Source organism: Aptenodytes patagonicus, chromosome 8 (assembly GCF_965638725.1).
Source record: "Aptenodytes patagonicus chromosome 8, bAptPat1.pri.cur, whole genome shotgun sequence".
Lineage (NCBI taxonomy): Eukaryota > Metazoa > Chordata > Aves > Sphenisciformes > Spheniscidae > Aptenodytes > Aptenodytes patagonicus.
The window spans coordinates 5105571-5123475 of NC_134956.1; the positions used below are offsets into that span (position 1 = coordinate 5105571).

The 17905-nt window shown below is 41.5% G+C and overlaps 1 protein-coding gene across 4 annotated transcripts in view; it reads right to left on the reverse strand.

Annotated features, from left to right (window-relative positions):
* IP6K1 (inositol hexakisphosphate kinase 1) overlaps positions 1-17905 on the reverse strand; it is a 39684-nt gene that overhangs the window by 20514 nt on the left and 1265 nt on the right. For 2 of the 4 annotated variants that reach the window (XM_076346051.1, XM_076346048.1), the window contains exon 3: positions 13778-13877. The gene's annotated coding sequence lies outside the window, so the exon portion shown is untranslated. Of the gene's footprint in view, positions 1-4144; positions 4302-4424; positions 4606-13777; positions 13878-17905 lie in introns of those variants that run through there. The other 2 variants (XM_076346049.1, XM_076346050.1) reach the window with 2 other exon arrangements.

Consider the following 17905-nt stretch of genomic DNA (forward strand, 5'->3'; position numbering starts at 1 on the left):
CAGCAATCTAATTCTTCATGTTTTAATTTTCCACATTAATACTTAAAATGCCCTACTTCCTCAAAAATAAATCTGTAATTTATTTGTTGCCAGTGTTATTTTCAGAGCAAAAGAGCTACTAAAAATACATAGGGCAGAGTGAGAAACAGCCTGTTGTGATTAACTAGGGCATGACAAACAGCAGCAGCATGTGCAAGCAGTACCGGGGAGCAAAGCCAGGAGGAACAGTGACGACAACAACATTATACAAACAACACTGATTCATAAACAACAAAGAATTCTTAGAAACTGCTGCCTGGGTTATGTCCAAGGCTCTCTTTACCTTGGTTAAACTATTAAGTCACTTCAGAAAGCTGACCACTTCCACACAACCAAACTTTTTTGGAAGTAAGAGCTGATCTGCCTAAAGGGCTTTAATGTAGGAAACCACTGCATCAGTTACTGTGAAGTGATCCGTAATCAAACTGGTTTCAGCAGTAATGCACGCAACTTAAGTGCAGGTACTACCCACAGTAGTTGTCAATCAATATACCAGAGTTCCCTGTGTGCTGTCATGCTCAGAAAGGTGAAAGCCTCACCAGATAGATACGTTGCAGTAACATTAAAGGTGACATTAAGCTGGAACTAGTAATTTGTCCCCTGCCTCACCACGAGAGGGATCTTGTGCCATCACAGCTCTGAAAGCTGCGTGTGTGTACCCCTCATCTACTGGAGACCAAACACTTCACCATTCACTGTGCGCTGCGATACCTTCATGCCAGTGACATTACAGGGTCTTCTCAGAAGAATTTCACTTATTCATAAGGTACGTTTCATTACTTTAGCCTGACACCCATTTCCTCATGGTCAACATCTGTTTTAGCTAGCTCTTGTCACCGCTTGTAACACCTAACTCTGGACACAGCATTGGTCAAATGGTGGAATCCTGGAAGACCTAGTTTTGCCTCAGAGATGCAGCAAAGTCAATTTCTGCTTGTCATCATGCTGCCACTTGGAGGACAGCACACTCAAAGAACAGTCTGGGCTACTTCCATACACAATTCACTCCTCCAAAATTCAGAGTTAAAGCTGTGTCTGCCTCTTGAATAAGCAGCAAGTTTCCAGCACTACTGTATTTGGACAATCTTGCAAAAGAACTGGGTCTTTTCAAAGAAAACAGTATGTTCATGAGCAAATGCTCCAACATCTCTGTTCCAACAAATCACTAGAATATCATAAATCAGAAGCAAGTTTATCTTAATAAATTCTTGACTGCTGACACTTCGTCACTAACATTGGAAGTACTTCTCTAAGTATCAAAACCAAAGGATTTTAAAACATTAAGAAAATTCAGTAAAGCCACCATTTAGGATGGCATTTAGACACCTGAATTTCTCACAACACTCCAATACAAGTAAAATATGGGTGCGACAAAATAAGGCAAAGGTAAAACTGCAGTGAAGCTGCATAATGCTAAGCAGAAGCACGTGGTCCCATTTAGATCAAAGCATGCTCTAAGTGTCTCATGAGTAACAGGCTAGTATCTGTATAGAGTAAGACTTCATAACACTGTCACATAAGATTATCAACCCGTACACACACAGCTGTCTTCTGGCAGGTAGTCTCTGCTTGTGCAAACCTGAGGCAATAGGAGTTTTACAGAGGTCAAGACTCTTGCAGGATCCATCTAGATCTATTTTCCACTGCTGTGAGATGAAATATGAAAAAGGGAAAGTGATCACAAAGAGGCAGAGCTTCGCACAGGGATTGTTTCTCTCCCTGTAAAAAGTGACCTCCCAAAACCTCTTTGACTCTCCTCTCCTTTAACAGGATTATGAATCCCACCCCTGGGAGACCTCTGCTCAGCTACTGGCCTACTGATATTACACATTAATACTACGTCTTGTCTCTTCATTCTTATCAGCAGAGAAACGATAGAAGAATTTATAAGGTCACTGCTCAAAGATCAGGACTTTAAATGGAACCTCTAATGCAAGCAGGGAAAGCCACAGCCAGCGGCGTTTGATGGGGACTCTGCTTTGTGGCTGCCACATGCCCAGCTGCAGGTCTGCTTAGTACTTCCCTGCTCAAATGCCGATTCGGCTTATTTGCACATGCAGGCTACCGACTACCTTTGGAAGCAGACATTTAATCAAGGAACAACTGAAAACCGGAGATCATCATATGCTAAAAAATAAGGGCAAGTTTAGTGAATGCGGTTCACAGCTCCACAGCTCATGCACAGACTGTACTAAATCAAAGACAGTCTCAGCGAGCAGTAAGCCCAGGTGTATTTTCAAGAAGTGAGGAGCAGCAACGCACTGGAAGAACATACTGGCATCTCAAATGGAAAGCCAAGGAGTAGACTGCAGCAAATTCAATTACATGTCTTTGTTTTCACAGACAGCAGGAACCAAGAATTTGAGGGCAATTCTTTCCCCATTCTTCTGGTTTTTTGCACCTTCCAACAAGACACCATTTGGACATTTCTGAATGGAGTCTATGAAGCAAGTCCTGAATGATCCCTAGACAACAGTAACCAGGAAGTCATTTCCCTTGCCACTTAATAGCGCACAGATGTGAAGCAATCTATGGTGCCATGCAGGTGAACATATGCAGTTTTTCCTTCATAAAGTAATCGAAGTTAAAATACATTATGAATTCCATAGTTAGGAAAACTGCGAAGACTAGACGTGAAGAAAAACCTTAACAGGTAGGAACACATTGCCAGCAAGGATGCAGATCCCTGTGAATGGAGATTTGGGATGAGATTACACACATATACAAGGTACTCCCAACGGATATGGTCAGTTCCGATTTGGGACAAATGTTAAAATGTTCTCAGAAGGAAAAAAAAAAAGTATGTGGCTAACACAACAGAAGATCTTCTCAGATGCTTCTGTAAGAACGCTCAATGTTTTTGGCTGTTTCAGACTACACAGTACGATAGCTAAGGGAAACCAAGAGTTAAGAGTGTTAACCAATAACTGTACAGAGAAGCTACAGGGTTAACCACAGAAGCACAAAAGCCACAAGGAGCTAAACCCATGAAGAATTATTACAAAAGCTGTAAATGCAGAGGAGCTCAAATTACATTCCTTAAGTAGTTTTGATGAAATAAGAGTGATCTACAGCTTTCCAAGAGACCACTAACTGAAAGGCAAACATAAAGCAGCTTGTGGTGAGCTTGGATTTTTAGTATCTCTTCTCAACTTTTGAATTATGATGCTTTTAAAACAGAAAAAACAGCTTTGATTAAAAAAAAAGTCACTTGCTGCAGATAATTGATTTCCACAGAAAAATCCACAACTAGGACAAAACAGAACTTCTAATTGCTATTTTTAATTCTGCAGTGTCAAAAAACCTCAAGACAAACGTTATGTAAGACCATTAACCTCTTTGCTCATAACTGGCACCTTAATTTAGCACACTACCACGCTAGATGGCTTAAACTGAATTCTTAATGCCAAAGCATACCACTGGCTGCAGAAAGGCAGTAATAGCAATAATGGAAAGGAAAAAAAATCCCAAAGCAAGCATCATATACTGAATTTTGCAATTACAGTTCCTTGGGCACAAGTAGATATACCTGAGCCTGTCCAGCTCTAATGAAACAGTATTCTTTCCAGATTGGTAATCCCAAAAAGATTATCAGATGCTCCCTAGTATCTTAGGAACACTGAAGAGAAATCAAAGTACACAGTAGATCTGGACTGACGGAAAACCTCCAGCTCACCTTTTATACTAGAAAGTGGGTCAAACCCAAAAAGGCTGTAACCTGCTGAAAAGAAAATTACGTTTTGAGCAACTGTTTTTTCTTCTTTACAAACTAACCTCTCAGCATTCCATACACATCCTCCATGGCCGTTTAAGTCAGGTATGACTAAAATCTCCAAAACTGCCATGTATTATACTTAACTGTAGTTCAGTGGCTACCATATACACATATGACTGAGTGAAAAAACAAAACAAGGTAATCTTGAAGAACATTCATGTCAACCCCACCCCCCCCAAGAAAAGACAGATTAATCTTCTACACCGATAATAAGCAAGACTGATGAATTTCAACCAGACAGCCTCTTAAATACTGTCTTCCATCCATTCTTATCACATTGTGGCAAAGAATGACATTCAGGAAGAAAAGAAAGACTGATTAAGAACCTACTTCCAGAAGCTATCGTCCTGCTGTGTGGAAAGAGCTCTCTCTATGAATCACCAGTTCATCCTCCTCTGACTCAATTTACTCTTCAGAATTTCCTGATGTGCTTGAATCCATTCTCCACCCATCCAGACTGTAACGTCCCAACTTGCATACAAGAATACTGTGGGAGACAGCATCAAAACACTCAGTAAACTTAAGCTAAATGGCCTCTAGTGCTCTTCCTCATCCACAAATCCGATTATTTTATCACAGAAGACAATGAGGTGGGTCAGACGCAACTTACCTTCGGTAAATCCATACTGACTGTTCCCAGTCACATTCCTTCACATGCCCAGACAGGTGTACCAAAAGGACCTGACCCACAACTGTCCCCGGGACTGAAGTGAGGCTGACCAGCCTGTAGGTCCCTGGATTATCCTTTGGGCCTATTTTGAAGACAAGTGCAACATGATTTGCCTTTGACAAGTGATCAGAGACGTCCCAGCACCTCCGTGACTTTTCAAAGATGGCCAAGACTGGCATCCCTGTGACACAGCCACCTCAGCACCTTTGGGTGCAGGCCATCAGGTCCCATGGACTCACACGGCTCAAATTCCCGCAAGTAATCCCTCACTCTGTTTTCATTTGCTTCTGACTGCTGTTTCCTCTTTGAACCCTGCCTCTAAACACAGGAGCCCGGGAGACCTTACCACTGAAGACTTAGGCATAAAAAGCACCGAATACCTCAAGCAAGTCTGTATCAACCATCACTCATTCAGCCACCTCATTCAGCAGAGTCTTTGTTTAGCCTTTTACTGCTGATGCAGAGGTAGAAGCTATGTCATAATTATCAGGGATGCTGTAATAACCACTGTCCTGAGAGAAAGTGGCTGTTTCCACAATTCAAAGACAGAAATGCAGACTAACATAGCTGAGTTTGTTCTGTCTGTATTCCAGGTTGTCAAAGAAACCACAGGTCTCTGCAGGATGTAAAACCAACTTGCTGGAGAGTTGCATGACCCCATTTCAAAAACATTTGGCAAAAAAGCCTCCCTCTCACTGTCAGCCAGGCTGAGTGAATTTAACAAGGGGAAGTCGGCTCTGTAAAGAGCAAACCTAGGCCCTCCTGAAAATCCCTAAGAAAGTTTCATGGAGAAGCTTCTTTTCAGCTTTAATTAAGAAGAAAAATCTAGACGATGGAATAAGGAACTAAGATTTTTACCCAGTTAGATGCCAACTAGCCAGACTGCTCCAGGTGTAGAAAAGGAGATGCTTTATGATGATTCCATATTCTCATGGGTTTTACATGCGTAATATCTCAGTGTATCAGATGAGGGGGAACGGCAGGAGAAAACTTGAAGCTGTTCTAACGCTCCCCAAGAGAAAGGAGAACCAAAGGACACAAAACGCTTGCAGCCTAGGTCATTGCTGCAGGCTTCTGGCATTGAGCAGGCGTCTCATTGTGCCATGCTCACACTGCCAAAGCGATGGCAGTGCCTGCTGTGTCTGAAAGCTAGCACGGAAGTGTAACACAAGCAAACAAAAGTACATTTTATCAGACTCCAGAACTCGCAAGTCTCCCCTGCCCCCTTCTGGGAACAAGGTGGATTTGAAAACTTCAGTATCTATTTCCAATGGTAAAATTGTTTACTTGGGCAAACAACCAAAAGAAAACCAGAAAGAGCTTTTGCCTCAAGCAGGAGTCCCTTCAGCAAAGACATGGATATTATTAAGTACATCTCCTTCAGCAGCAGAGACAGACTCAGACTGGATTTTCTTTACCCGTACACTGAAGCCACTGACAGAAACTCATGCCTGCCAGAAAATGGCCTGACAATTTACCACAGCTCAACTGTTATGACTAAGCCGATTCATTTCTCAGGTCACGATGCAGATGTGCAATGCAGACTCCCTGTCCTTTACCCCAGTATCTCCACTACTTACTTCCCCAAAATAAAAAAAAAAATAAAAAAGAGAAGATAGCAACTAGAGCAAAACTTGCATGATATGCATTAACTGCTCATAAACCTTCTCCACAAGTTATGGAAACCACATTCTATTAAGCTGCTGACTGAGACCTGACTTAAGCAAAAATCCCTTTGCCACCCCATGTATTTATGTTGGGATCTTAAATGCAAAAGACAAACAGACCTCATTAGGGCCAGAGAAGAAAAATTCTCCCACCTGCCTCTTCCTACCACTGCTAACAAGGAAAACATTGTGCTACTGTTTGTCTGTGAATTTTTGCATTTCACAGCGTTAAAAAAAAAAAATAGTTGCACTTTCCTCTTCACCTCCAGAGTGCAGTCCTGCAATACTCTGCTACTCAGAAAACTTAAGCAGATATTCAAACACTTTTCCTTTGTCTCTGCTTTGCATGTGGGCTACTGAGGAGGAAAGCTAAGCAAAAACCCCACATCCCACTCCCAGCTGTGACAAGGAGAAGGGAATTTCCAAAGGAATGGACCATGGGTACTGTTAAGCAGCCATTTAGGATCTCTGAAGAGAAATGTTTCCCATTTTGAAGAGACTGACCGCGCAGTAGAGATCCAGGAGCTCTATCCAAAGAGCACATTGTGAGCAACGACACGTTCCGTGCTCTCCCTCCCTTTGCAAAAAGTCAGCTGGTAAGGAACAGAAGCTGGCTCCAGTACTCAGGAAGCAGCACAAATGTTTTGTTTCCTAGGAATCAGAACAACATCTAGATTTAAACCTATCAAGTCTGAGAGTTATGCATCAAAGCCAAACACAAACTTGCCACAAAGAACCATCACAAGCAAGCTAATCTCACCCTTAAGGCCTTTCAAAACCAGCATTTAATTTGGTTCATTTCAAGCTCACTGTAAAGCAGCTTTACAATTCCTACGATATGCTGTGGGCTGTGACACTACTCTGATCCATCTCATCCTCAGATCTATACATTGCCCTTTTTCTGAGCTGTCTGAGAACTAATTATATGGAAATGAACAGGGGTAAAGGGATTCCAAGCAATTGGCTCTCTTAAAGGAACTGAGGACTACAGGATCTCTGTCTTCAAGAAATATGTAGCAATGCCCATTCAGTACAACTCGTGCTGTTAGAAACAGAATGAGCTTAATATCCAAACAAGCAAACATCAGTACTACGTCCATCTTCTCACTTGTGGCCAGAAACAAACATATGCTTAGCCACGGTGTGGGTTCTACCTCTGCCTCTTCTCACCACTAGACCACATCAGAGTAGCATCCTGACCTGAGGACGTTCTGCCAAAACTGCAGATGATAACACAAACAGCAGCTCTGAACAAAAAGATTAATACTCTGACTCTAATCCATTGTCTGCATAAGCTCCACCTACTCCTCCACGTAAAGCAAGGCAGCAACAGTAAGCTTCACAGCCTCCTGCGATCTAGAATTTCACTACCCAAGAGGACTTAATCTTGCATATGCAGGCAGAGATATACCAGGGCATTTTGGTAGTCAGAACTGAGTTTGAGAGGGAATGGAGTGGCACGTGCATTAGAATTTTCCTCTTTCTCTGTCTTACTGTGAAGATAAAGCTGAACAAACATTTTGCTTCGGCTACACTTGTCTTTTTCTACATGGGGAAGCTGACAACACTTAACATGTGGCAGGCCCCAAATGGCATCATGGGGTTTTACCAGACAGCCCAGTTTTTGCCTGAACACTGTTAAAACATTTAAAGCCACGAGAAATACAGCAATTCTTACATCTCTCTGCTGAAGTTTACCAGGTCAACAAAGTGCTCAGTTGATTTGGTTAAGAGATTCTTTAGATAATCATAATCTATCTGAGGTCATCCAAATGGAAAGAAAAGAACTAAGAATAGGCTATTGGTTTTGGTGCTTCCGCTGAATGTTTCAATGATCTTGGTCAAACTATTCAGTCCTGGTGTACTTCAGCCATCGGCAAAACAGCATTTCAGAAAGGAACAGCAGGATAGTCAAGTAAACTATCTGCATGCTGTTTTGAAAAGACTGCAGTTTGGTGATCATTTTATTTTCCATGATCCCCTTGCACTCCATTTCAAATTAGTCTTACCTGATAATTAAATTCTCAAGATTTTAAGAAATTGTGTCCTAGTCCATCAACAACTGAGTTGAGTTTGTTAATACAGACTCAAATTAGGGCACCTCTTTCAAGTGAATGTGGTGCTGTTTGGCTGAAGAATCAAACCCTTTAGCAACTTTTCAGCTCAAATGGCAGAAACAGAAGAGGACAATCTAGGAGCACATCAGTTCCACAAAAAGACTTAAGAGCATAAAAGCAAGATTATCCAAACAAATTCACTTCACCGTGGTAAACAAATTCTTGTGCCAAAAGCACAAGGAACAGCTGTTATCTAGTGGTTTCTTCTGCTAACGTAGTTCCGAGACGGTGATATTAAACAAAATTTGGTGAAAAAGGTCAGAGAGGCAGAGAAATCCAAGGCAGTCAGATGTACAGTACTCCAGGTTGTATCAATGCTCAGGACACAGCTTTATTTATTGTATGAGAAAAGGGAACTGCAGGTTGCCCTGCGATGCCGAGTGGACACCCATTCTGGAATAAATATAGCAAGGTTTGTAGTGATAGGTAAAATCTTTTATTAGACCAACTGATAGAGGATGCCCTCCTCTCCCGCTGCAACCCCTTCTATTTTTACACTGCTGATGAAAAAATTAATTCAGCTGGAAAAGACATATTTTGGGGCCCTACTTTTCTACCTAATCCTTCTTTCCTTGGAAAAAGCGCTAGTCACAATGACCAAAAAAGCACTCACATCACTGTCTACCTTCTCAATACCCCCAGCAAAACAAGCTGTATTTTAAAAGTGTGGTTTTATCACTGTAACTGTATCTACATTAAGGGATTCCACTGGCAGAGTTGCACTAGGCAAGGATGAACATGCTGATTAATGCAGCTGTCATTTCTGCTACAAATGCTTGGGACCTTATAAGCACGTCCACAGGGAGTTAAAGCCACATAATCACATTGCAAATCCATGCCCCCTACTTAATATCAGTTTAATTTTCCTAAGAAGATGACCCTTAAGGGTCACAGGCAAGAAAACATGAACTATAACTTCCCAACTTGACAATTCATTGTCATTTTTTCCACAAGAAAGTACCAAACGAAGGTACATTCTCATATACAACACATTCTCTTGTACAGTCAACCCACAAAAAAACCAACAAAAACAGAACAAAAACACAGAGAGGAGAAGGAAAGAGAAAAATCTGAGCTCCATGTTAGGAAAAAAAAAAATCTCAATGCAGGTGCTGCGAGAAAGTAAACAATGACATGGAAAATACAGGGATGAAGTGCAACATTTTGGTTTTGAGGTTTTGAATAGGAAATAAAGTTTCTGTCATAACAAACATTTTAAACAGAGACAGTGCACTAAAGCTAGCACATAATTTAAGTAAAATGTATGATATAGTATCTGATGGCTCTTAAAGCTAAGGTAGCAGATTTCGTTTGAAACTAGCTACGACTCTAAAGGGAGTTTCATACAAGAATACTCTCACATCCCTTGCGACATTAAAAAATCCAATATGGCAAAACATACATGACACAACTCAGGGTCATGGAAGGGATTTTAATATGGGCCTTTTGTTATCCTGTTACTCTTCTGGGAATCAGCTTAATCTGCAAATCTCTCAATCACTCATACTGAAAATCTTAAAGCTGTTAAAATACCTCAGGCATTGTTCTGTGGCTTGCAGTATGCTCTGGAAGGTAAAGGGCAAAGAATTAACAGAGATGCACCCAGCCACTTGAGTGAAAATGAAAGGCAATCTGAACCTGAGGCTAGCTTCTCAGAAGATACATGAACTGGACAGCTAGTCACAGCTTCAAGCTTGGCAAGATGCTATTGGTTTTTTGCCCTTCAAAACGCAAACTTGGCATTTAAAAATGTCTGCAAGATCGTTTTACCAGACCAGGAGCTAGCACTGCCATCCTTTGGTGCCACCTTCTAGCAAACCTCACACTTCCAAGGGATTCAATGTAACTTTGGCTTTGCAAAAGGAAATAACCAAGGAGAAGGGAGCTCCTAGATGCCAAAGCAGCTCCTTCCAAAGGAAGGGACCTTTAATAATCCAAATCTTCATTATTACTCTCCTTATACACTGACAGTGGACAGCAGGCCTCTCGGAATACTCTACCACACCAGCCAGTTCTGTTCCGAAGGTTTGAAACAAGAAACTCCTCCTATTCAAATGAAGTGAAGAATCAGACAAACGAAGCCTATATTTAACTTCCTATTCACTGCAGCAGTTGCAAACAAGTTCTTGTAAACACTCTACAGGTCACAAATTTCCAGTATCTTACTTAAATGTTAAGCTGCTGAAGTAGAGCTCAAAGCTCCTTCCACAACAGGCTTTCTAGAGTACCACTTACTTAGCCAGTGGCCTCAGTCATTGTAACAGAGCTGTAAAGCCAAAGCAAAAAGAAAATAATTTGTTAAACCTGATCTATTGTCAAATTGGCTTGCGTCTATTTATTAAAGTGCAACACCTTCATATACATGTATAAATAAATAAATTGCTTTTGCCCCATATGCTAAAAAAGCACAGCACACATTCATTTGGAAGACACACAGACTGTGGCAAGTTTGCTTTTAATAGCAGGTCTGTCTCAAGTGTATAAAAGCTACTTTGATTTTTCACAGCTTAAATTCTTCTAAAGATACTGGAACACCGTGTTGCAGCTTCCACAAAACATCAGTCTGCCAAATCAGATGTATTCTCACAGCCGTCTGGGTTACAACACATCATGGGCCATATATTGCTAGGGAAAGCAAATTTACTCTTTAGTTTTCTTCTTCAGTTCAATACAGTATGATAACAGGTGCCAGAAGTGCACCCTCTCAGACTGAAAGACACAGACTAACAAGCACTATGCGTAGAAAATAACACACAGTTCTCCTCTTTGATGATCGTTAAGAAAACTGCAGATGATACCGAACCTGAAACAACAGAAACTGCTCTGCACTCACGGAAGAGTCAACCTGCCAAGCTCACTACCACAAGACACTGACCTTATCAGAATTTTTAAAAGGTTTTGAATTTTCTTCTGGTTGTCATGTCACAACAGGATGAAGTACAAAAAACACGAAGTCTGGAAACACTTCACATCTAACTTGTAACCCTTAATTGCCAGCTTTTAGGAAGATATTTTAACTGCTGTGAATAAAGAGCTTGGTTTACTTTTGGCTGGTGAATGATACAATGCCCTTAACTATGTTAAATTAGAATATTTGAGTCGAGCTGCATTTACAAATCAGAATTAATTTTTAAGACAACCAGTTTTTGTTATTAGGTGAACCAAGTTGTCAATAGGTTCACTGTATTCTCAACTCCTGAAATACATATGAAAGTGTCAGTCCTAAGGATGCTACATGACTAATGAACAGACCACAGGAACAGAAATACCTGCGATCTTACTTAACTAAAGCTAAGAACAATTAAGGGGAAAACCAGAAACCCTGAGTGCTGCTATTACAGGAAAAAAAATACCAGCGTGCATAGCACCTGAAGAAGAAAGAGTGAAAACTAATCAGATTCCACATGGTGCACAACAGTGGTACTTATTCAGTCTGACTAATGGAGTTAGAGGTTTTCTCTCAGTTCTGTAAAAATAAAAGATGTGTAAAGCATGCCTGATAATGCTTATTGGTTCAGATTTAGCTTACCTTCAAATTTTAATAACTGTATTCAGGTCAATGCTTGTGGTAAGAACTGTGAAATATTAAGACCTCAATTACATAAACAAGATTTGTACCCAACCAAAGAAAGGGCCACCTGCACAGCATAAGAAAAAACACTTACGGTATTTGGTCCAACTGGGAAACAAAGCAAACCATTCCAATATTTGCAAAAGTAAGGGTATCCATAATCATTTTGTATATGGTCACATTTAATCTAAGCAAAATCTGCATATTCACAATTAACCTGATGTGGGGTTTATTGTTGGAGGTGTGGGGGCGTTTAAGAAACTATCTAAAAACACCTGCATATGTAGTGTTTCAACACATACTGAGCTTCAGACTGCTTTAACAACTCTTTTGGGACAGACTCAAAAGACTGAAATTAAAAGGTCTTTCCCCGCCCCCCCCGTACATTTGTGGGATGAGAGAGTCAACCCCCACGAATCTGACAGGCGTACCTTCCTCAGATCTGCCACGTAGCTTTACACAGACCACAGTTCGGAAAAGCAAAATACACCCTCCACTAGGCAGCAAGTGTTGTGAGGGCCTTCCAAAGCTCCAGGACTTTACCAGTTTTACTTACAATCCACAACAGTACTCAAACCAACACAAGAGCACAATACCTCATCTTCTGCAATAGCTCCAACATTTTCATTGAAGTTACTCTTTGGTTTGATTCAGTCACTGACTAAGACACAGGACTATGTAGCCCCCTAGGCTTCTCTCCCAAATCCTTCCTGCTTTAAATAACTCACTGACATCTGCATTCACTGGTGCACTGATTTTGGTGCTCGAAGCTGCTTATCACCTATAGTTAGCTGTAATGAGATCATGACTGCCTCCCCACAAGTGCTTAAGCTGCTTAGACAGTACTGTCAAAGGACACAGAACAAACAGCCAGCCCTATCTTCTTGTGCCTGTCTAAGATTTCTAAACTCACTTTTTGGAACATTTGACAAGACTTTGATACCAACAGTGGACAACACTAATCAGAATTAAAGATTACATTGTATTTTGCATAAACCCACTCTGGCAGTTTAAAAAAATGGGAAAAATGCAGCTCAGCATAGAACTGGGGGGGGGGGGGGGGGGAATGTCACAGCAGACTGTATGAGCTATACAGTAGTTCACCTTTAGATCAGCACTTAAGTCAGCTGTGACAAACACACAGGAGCATCCCCTGCAGAGAAGGCACCGCATCTCTCCTCTCCCCGCCCCAGGAAGGTAGTTGTAGAGGTCGTCATCATCTTTGGTCATTACCTGCTGCACTTCAAACTAGCAAAGACCATTAGTCACACAGGTCAGTGGCCTCCCCACCAGAAAAGTGAACTGTGCGACACAACCACTATTTAAACACGCTGTCTCTCAAGAAAACAAGGTCATTTGAGTCTGCTGGCAAACAAATGCTAATACCACAGGTACTACTACTGAGTCATATCTTTGTTGATAAAGAACTGGGGGAAAACGGATATGCTAGACTTTCTTCCAAATTTAAACAGCACAAAGTAACCCCTTTCAGCCTGGAAGATTATCAAGCCAGCCTATCATCTTCCCGCAAACTAACCTCAGAATAGAAAGGAAAAAATAAAAACCAGACAACGACAGAGTTCTGAAATCATCGTAAGATAATTCAGCCACCTAAATGGCCAGAATTGCTAGAACATAGGAGTTAGCCTCCAAATCTTGGAAGCTTAGCTCTTATTACAAAGAACTGACACCGATTTGATTAAAAGTTAACAAATATAAAACAGGACTGACCTTTTCACTCTGTTCTAGTGCACTTACCCAGGTGTTCCTGTAGTATCCTCCAGAGATAAGAGCATACCTCCCACAAACCGTATCTACATATACTTACTTAAAGGGTACAATTACAAAGCGAGAGGTAAAAAGCAAGCAGCTTATTTCTCTTTGCATGATATTTAAGGTGGCTGCATGTGTATTCTGGGCAAAACAGAAAAAAGTTACCTTAGAGATGTCACCCAAGCTCTGTCTGTTGAGCAGTCACTGGAATATGGAGCCAACCTCTCACAATCAAGAGGGAGCAGGACGCCAGAAGCAAGTCAGCCTGCAAGATGTTGTATGGAAACGAGTTAGCAAGTGCTAAATTAGCTTTTATTTAGATCTTTACTTGCTCATCAATTCAGAACGTTTGGGAGCACACTTTCCCTTGAGTCTGGGACCAGAATTCACAGCAAGCTCCTTTCAGGATGCAAATGCTCTCACTCATTCCTCTGGGCTCCAACAGATGCTCTTTACCAAACATACCACTGGGGCTGAGGGGATTGCTGCCCCCACCTGCCTCCTCCATCCCTCAGCTGAAGATTACCAACCAGTGGATGGAGCAAAACAGGATGCATGCCCGTTCTTCATCTGGCCTGGTTCACAAGACACTGATGGGTATTAACAAAGAAAGGTTGAAGCGTAGTATATTAAACTGTGACAGCTGACCAGGCACTGCTGCAGGCCCTAATACAAGGAAGGTAGCGTTTGGCAAAGAAGTAGGACAGCTGGTGGAGGAGATAACCTTTCTAACTACAAAAGCTAAATCAGAGACAGCTTATCTACTGGAGCTCTCAACCACGTGTAGTAACATCCTACCAGGATAGGCACATTACATCTCATAACCTTTTTCACTGCTTTTATCAGATTTGGTTGACATAGATCTTCTACTAATATAATTATGGCAGCTACACCTATGTTATTTTTTGAACAGAAACAATTGCACCTATGTTAACTACCGTGGATAGCATTATACAGATAGAGAGGCACTGTACAATAGCAAAGCTTATTCCTTTACTCCCAGAGAAGGGGATGAAACAATTTGTTGTGAATGAAACTGACCACATACTGATGGGGGTTATGCAAAGTAAGAGAAAGCTTAAAGCAGCTTGTTTTTTATACACAGTTAATGCCACTCAAAATGCATATACACAAGCCTACAGAAATAAATGAAGGCAAATGACTTGCACCTTGGTGCAAGAGTAGTTCGCGCTGATGGGGACTATATAGGAAGCACAGGCACCCCAACACGCCAATTAAGAGAACTGCATCTATTAGAAAGTACATCTACCCGAACAGCACACTGGGAAAGCCAAAAATAACAGCTGCTGCCACATCAGAACAGCACAAGCACTGCGTACAGGCAATGCCTGCAAAACAGAAACTAAGCAGCCATGCACAAACACTTCCTCTTCCTCCCCCACCACCCCTACAACAGCAGCAACAAACCTGAGGTTAAACACTCGCCAGCATCCTGTTCTGCATTCCTGTCACATCAGGAATATAAAAGAGGGAGACTGCTGGCTGCTTCTCCATACATCTGAAGGGTTCCTTCAGTTTACAGCAAGTAATACTAATACTTGACACGATTCTTGCACAGCTTTCTGTTGCATTTTCTTCTCTTTCACTCCTTTTCTCTAGCTCACCCATTTCAGAGTTCACTAGGGACCCCTTGTATTTACTAGGCTTGTTTTTGATACATTCCTTCTCACCAACTGAGAAGTCAGAAATAAAAGCAGTTGTTCCTAGGCAAGTCACATTATATAAACAAGCAAACACAGAGCCACAGCTCTACTGAGCTGCCACACGCAAACTCTGCAAGTCAAGTTCAAATCTAAACCCTGCCCAGCACCAAGACTGATGGTGTGACACTGTCAAATGCAAGAGTAAACAAATCAGGCCACAGTGTTCTGTCAATACTAACTTCTGAGACTATAAATCCCAGCATCAACACTCAACTGTGATGCACGTCTCAAACATGTTACAAGCTAATTCCCGATGAGCAGACTGGGGGAACCCAACGGCAGCAAGTGAAGTGCCTGGGTTACGATGCAATGCCCCAGTAATGGCCCAGACAAGGCCTCTGTCGGATTTTCTATGGCTTCAGTATCTGCATTTCAAACACAGATGGAAGAAACATACCTCCTCTAGAACACAGGCTGTGAACATTCAACTTCAAACTTACCACCTGCATTTCTTATTCCAATGGAAACCACAAGACAGTACCACCCCATACCCCAGCGTGCCAGTCAGAACTCACCAGATCCACAACAACCTTTAAACAGAGAAATCAATTAAAACTGAAATCTAAAAAGACAAGCGATCAAACCTTTTTACAAACATTTGGTGATCCACTGAACCAAAGAGACTGTGTCCTGTAAGCAGATGGTCAACAAACAGCTCCAAGCTCGTACAGGGCTCGTCATATCGCACTACTCAAGCTCAACAAGGTCACATTTTCAGTTTGATAATTCTACCTGAAATGAATAAGCTCCGTATGTGGGGGAGGGAAGGAGAGAAGAAATAAACTAGGCAGCTCAGACGGGATGAGAATAGCATGCAATGCATGATTAAGAAGAAATCATAATGCTTGTTCAGAAGGCTAATTAACTGATTAAGGGTGCAGGTACTACTTCAGCCTGGGCATTTTTTGACTTCCGAGTGCTTGCTATTCTAGCCTTGACTTCTCACTACGTACAATGCAATACAGAATAACTTGCAAGTCAGTTGACTTACAGAGTCTGCCATGAGAGGGGATCCCAAAGTACATCTAATTTTGCTTTCTAGAATATTTTTATAAGAAGGACATGCCCAGTACTGTCATCCTGATGATGAAGCACACAACAATACTATTCACAAAAGTAGCAGGAAAGAAGCATGGACACTACTGTTCCATTTAATTTTTAAATGTATGTAAATATGTATTTTAAAATTGTGTTTTTATAGCTAAACAAACATATAAAAACACGTTGTTGCACTGTTTCACAGTTACAGTGCAGGTTACCCTGAACAAGAATAAGACTCCATTCCACCACCAGCCCCATGTTCCCACCATTGCCCTTGCACCAGCAAAATCATTTAAGCACCCACAAAGCTGGGGAGGAAAAAAAAAGTCAGTTTGTCTTCAGTTTGACCAGTGCATAAGTCAGGAAACCCTGATTCCCACCTGCACAAACACTTCAGCTGGCACCAGTGACAGGGCAAGAACCTCCTGTTGGTTGCAGTCTATACTTACATGAGCTTAAAGTGACTGTGAAGCTACGCATGGGAGGTGGCACAACCAAAACTCCTGATGACTGGAAGCTGATCCTAGAAACTGTCCCCCTTCTCATCTCAACAGTGAATCATGCTCACTTGCTCTTTTTCTATGTAAGAAACACACAAAACTGCCACGAGGCACCTACTGGATAAGTAGAGTAGAAACTAACCCTAGGAAAGACACACACACTGTTCAGAAGAGGGCCCTACCAGCATATCCTACTCCTTCCACCCCTGTGGTCATCAGAGATTCCTATGGTAATGACCTCGTACACATCAACTTCCCCCTCAAGGAGCCAAGGATCACTTCCCCTGCTCTCCCAAAAGTCCTTATCAGACAGGAAACAAAGGCAACGCCATGAAAAGGAGACTTTGATGAACACAGGCTGTTCATCCATGCACCTGGAAATGCTTGTGCTGAAAAAGGTGGGGAGGGTAAGAAACGCTCTCTAATGCCATCAGAAGAAAAATTAGCATTAGGACAATTCAAAACATTGACAAAACAAGAGTTTTACACAGTTGAAACAGCAACCCAATTTTATCTTGCTATGTACAGAGTTCACACTTAGTCTTTTCAAAATGTACCACTTTCCTTCCAGCTCCAAAACAAAGCACTTACCTTAGGTCAGTGCTAAACTAACCCGGCCACAGAAAGACATTTCTCAACCTCAATAACAAGGAACTGTTACACAGGATTAGGATGTCCCTAACAGACCTATTCAGGGTTATAGTGACAACATCTAATAACCGATATATCTAATTCTAAAACACTTCCAAGCTTCTGACAGAATTTCTGTAAAACAGAAATCAAAGTTCAGTGATATATAACAAGAATACAGTATTTTTCTCCATCAAAAATCTGACCATACGCACATAGGTCAGTGTATCAGCTGCAGATGACAGTTCAGTACAAGGAGACTTGCACAAGACATTACCATATATTATTTTGTGAGACAAGCTACCAACTACGTTTACACAAATAGGCCTACCGACTATAGAAATATTACATTAAGAATCAACAGAGACCCAAGCCCACACCGTTCTGGCACCATTCAG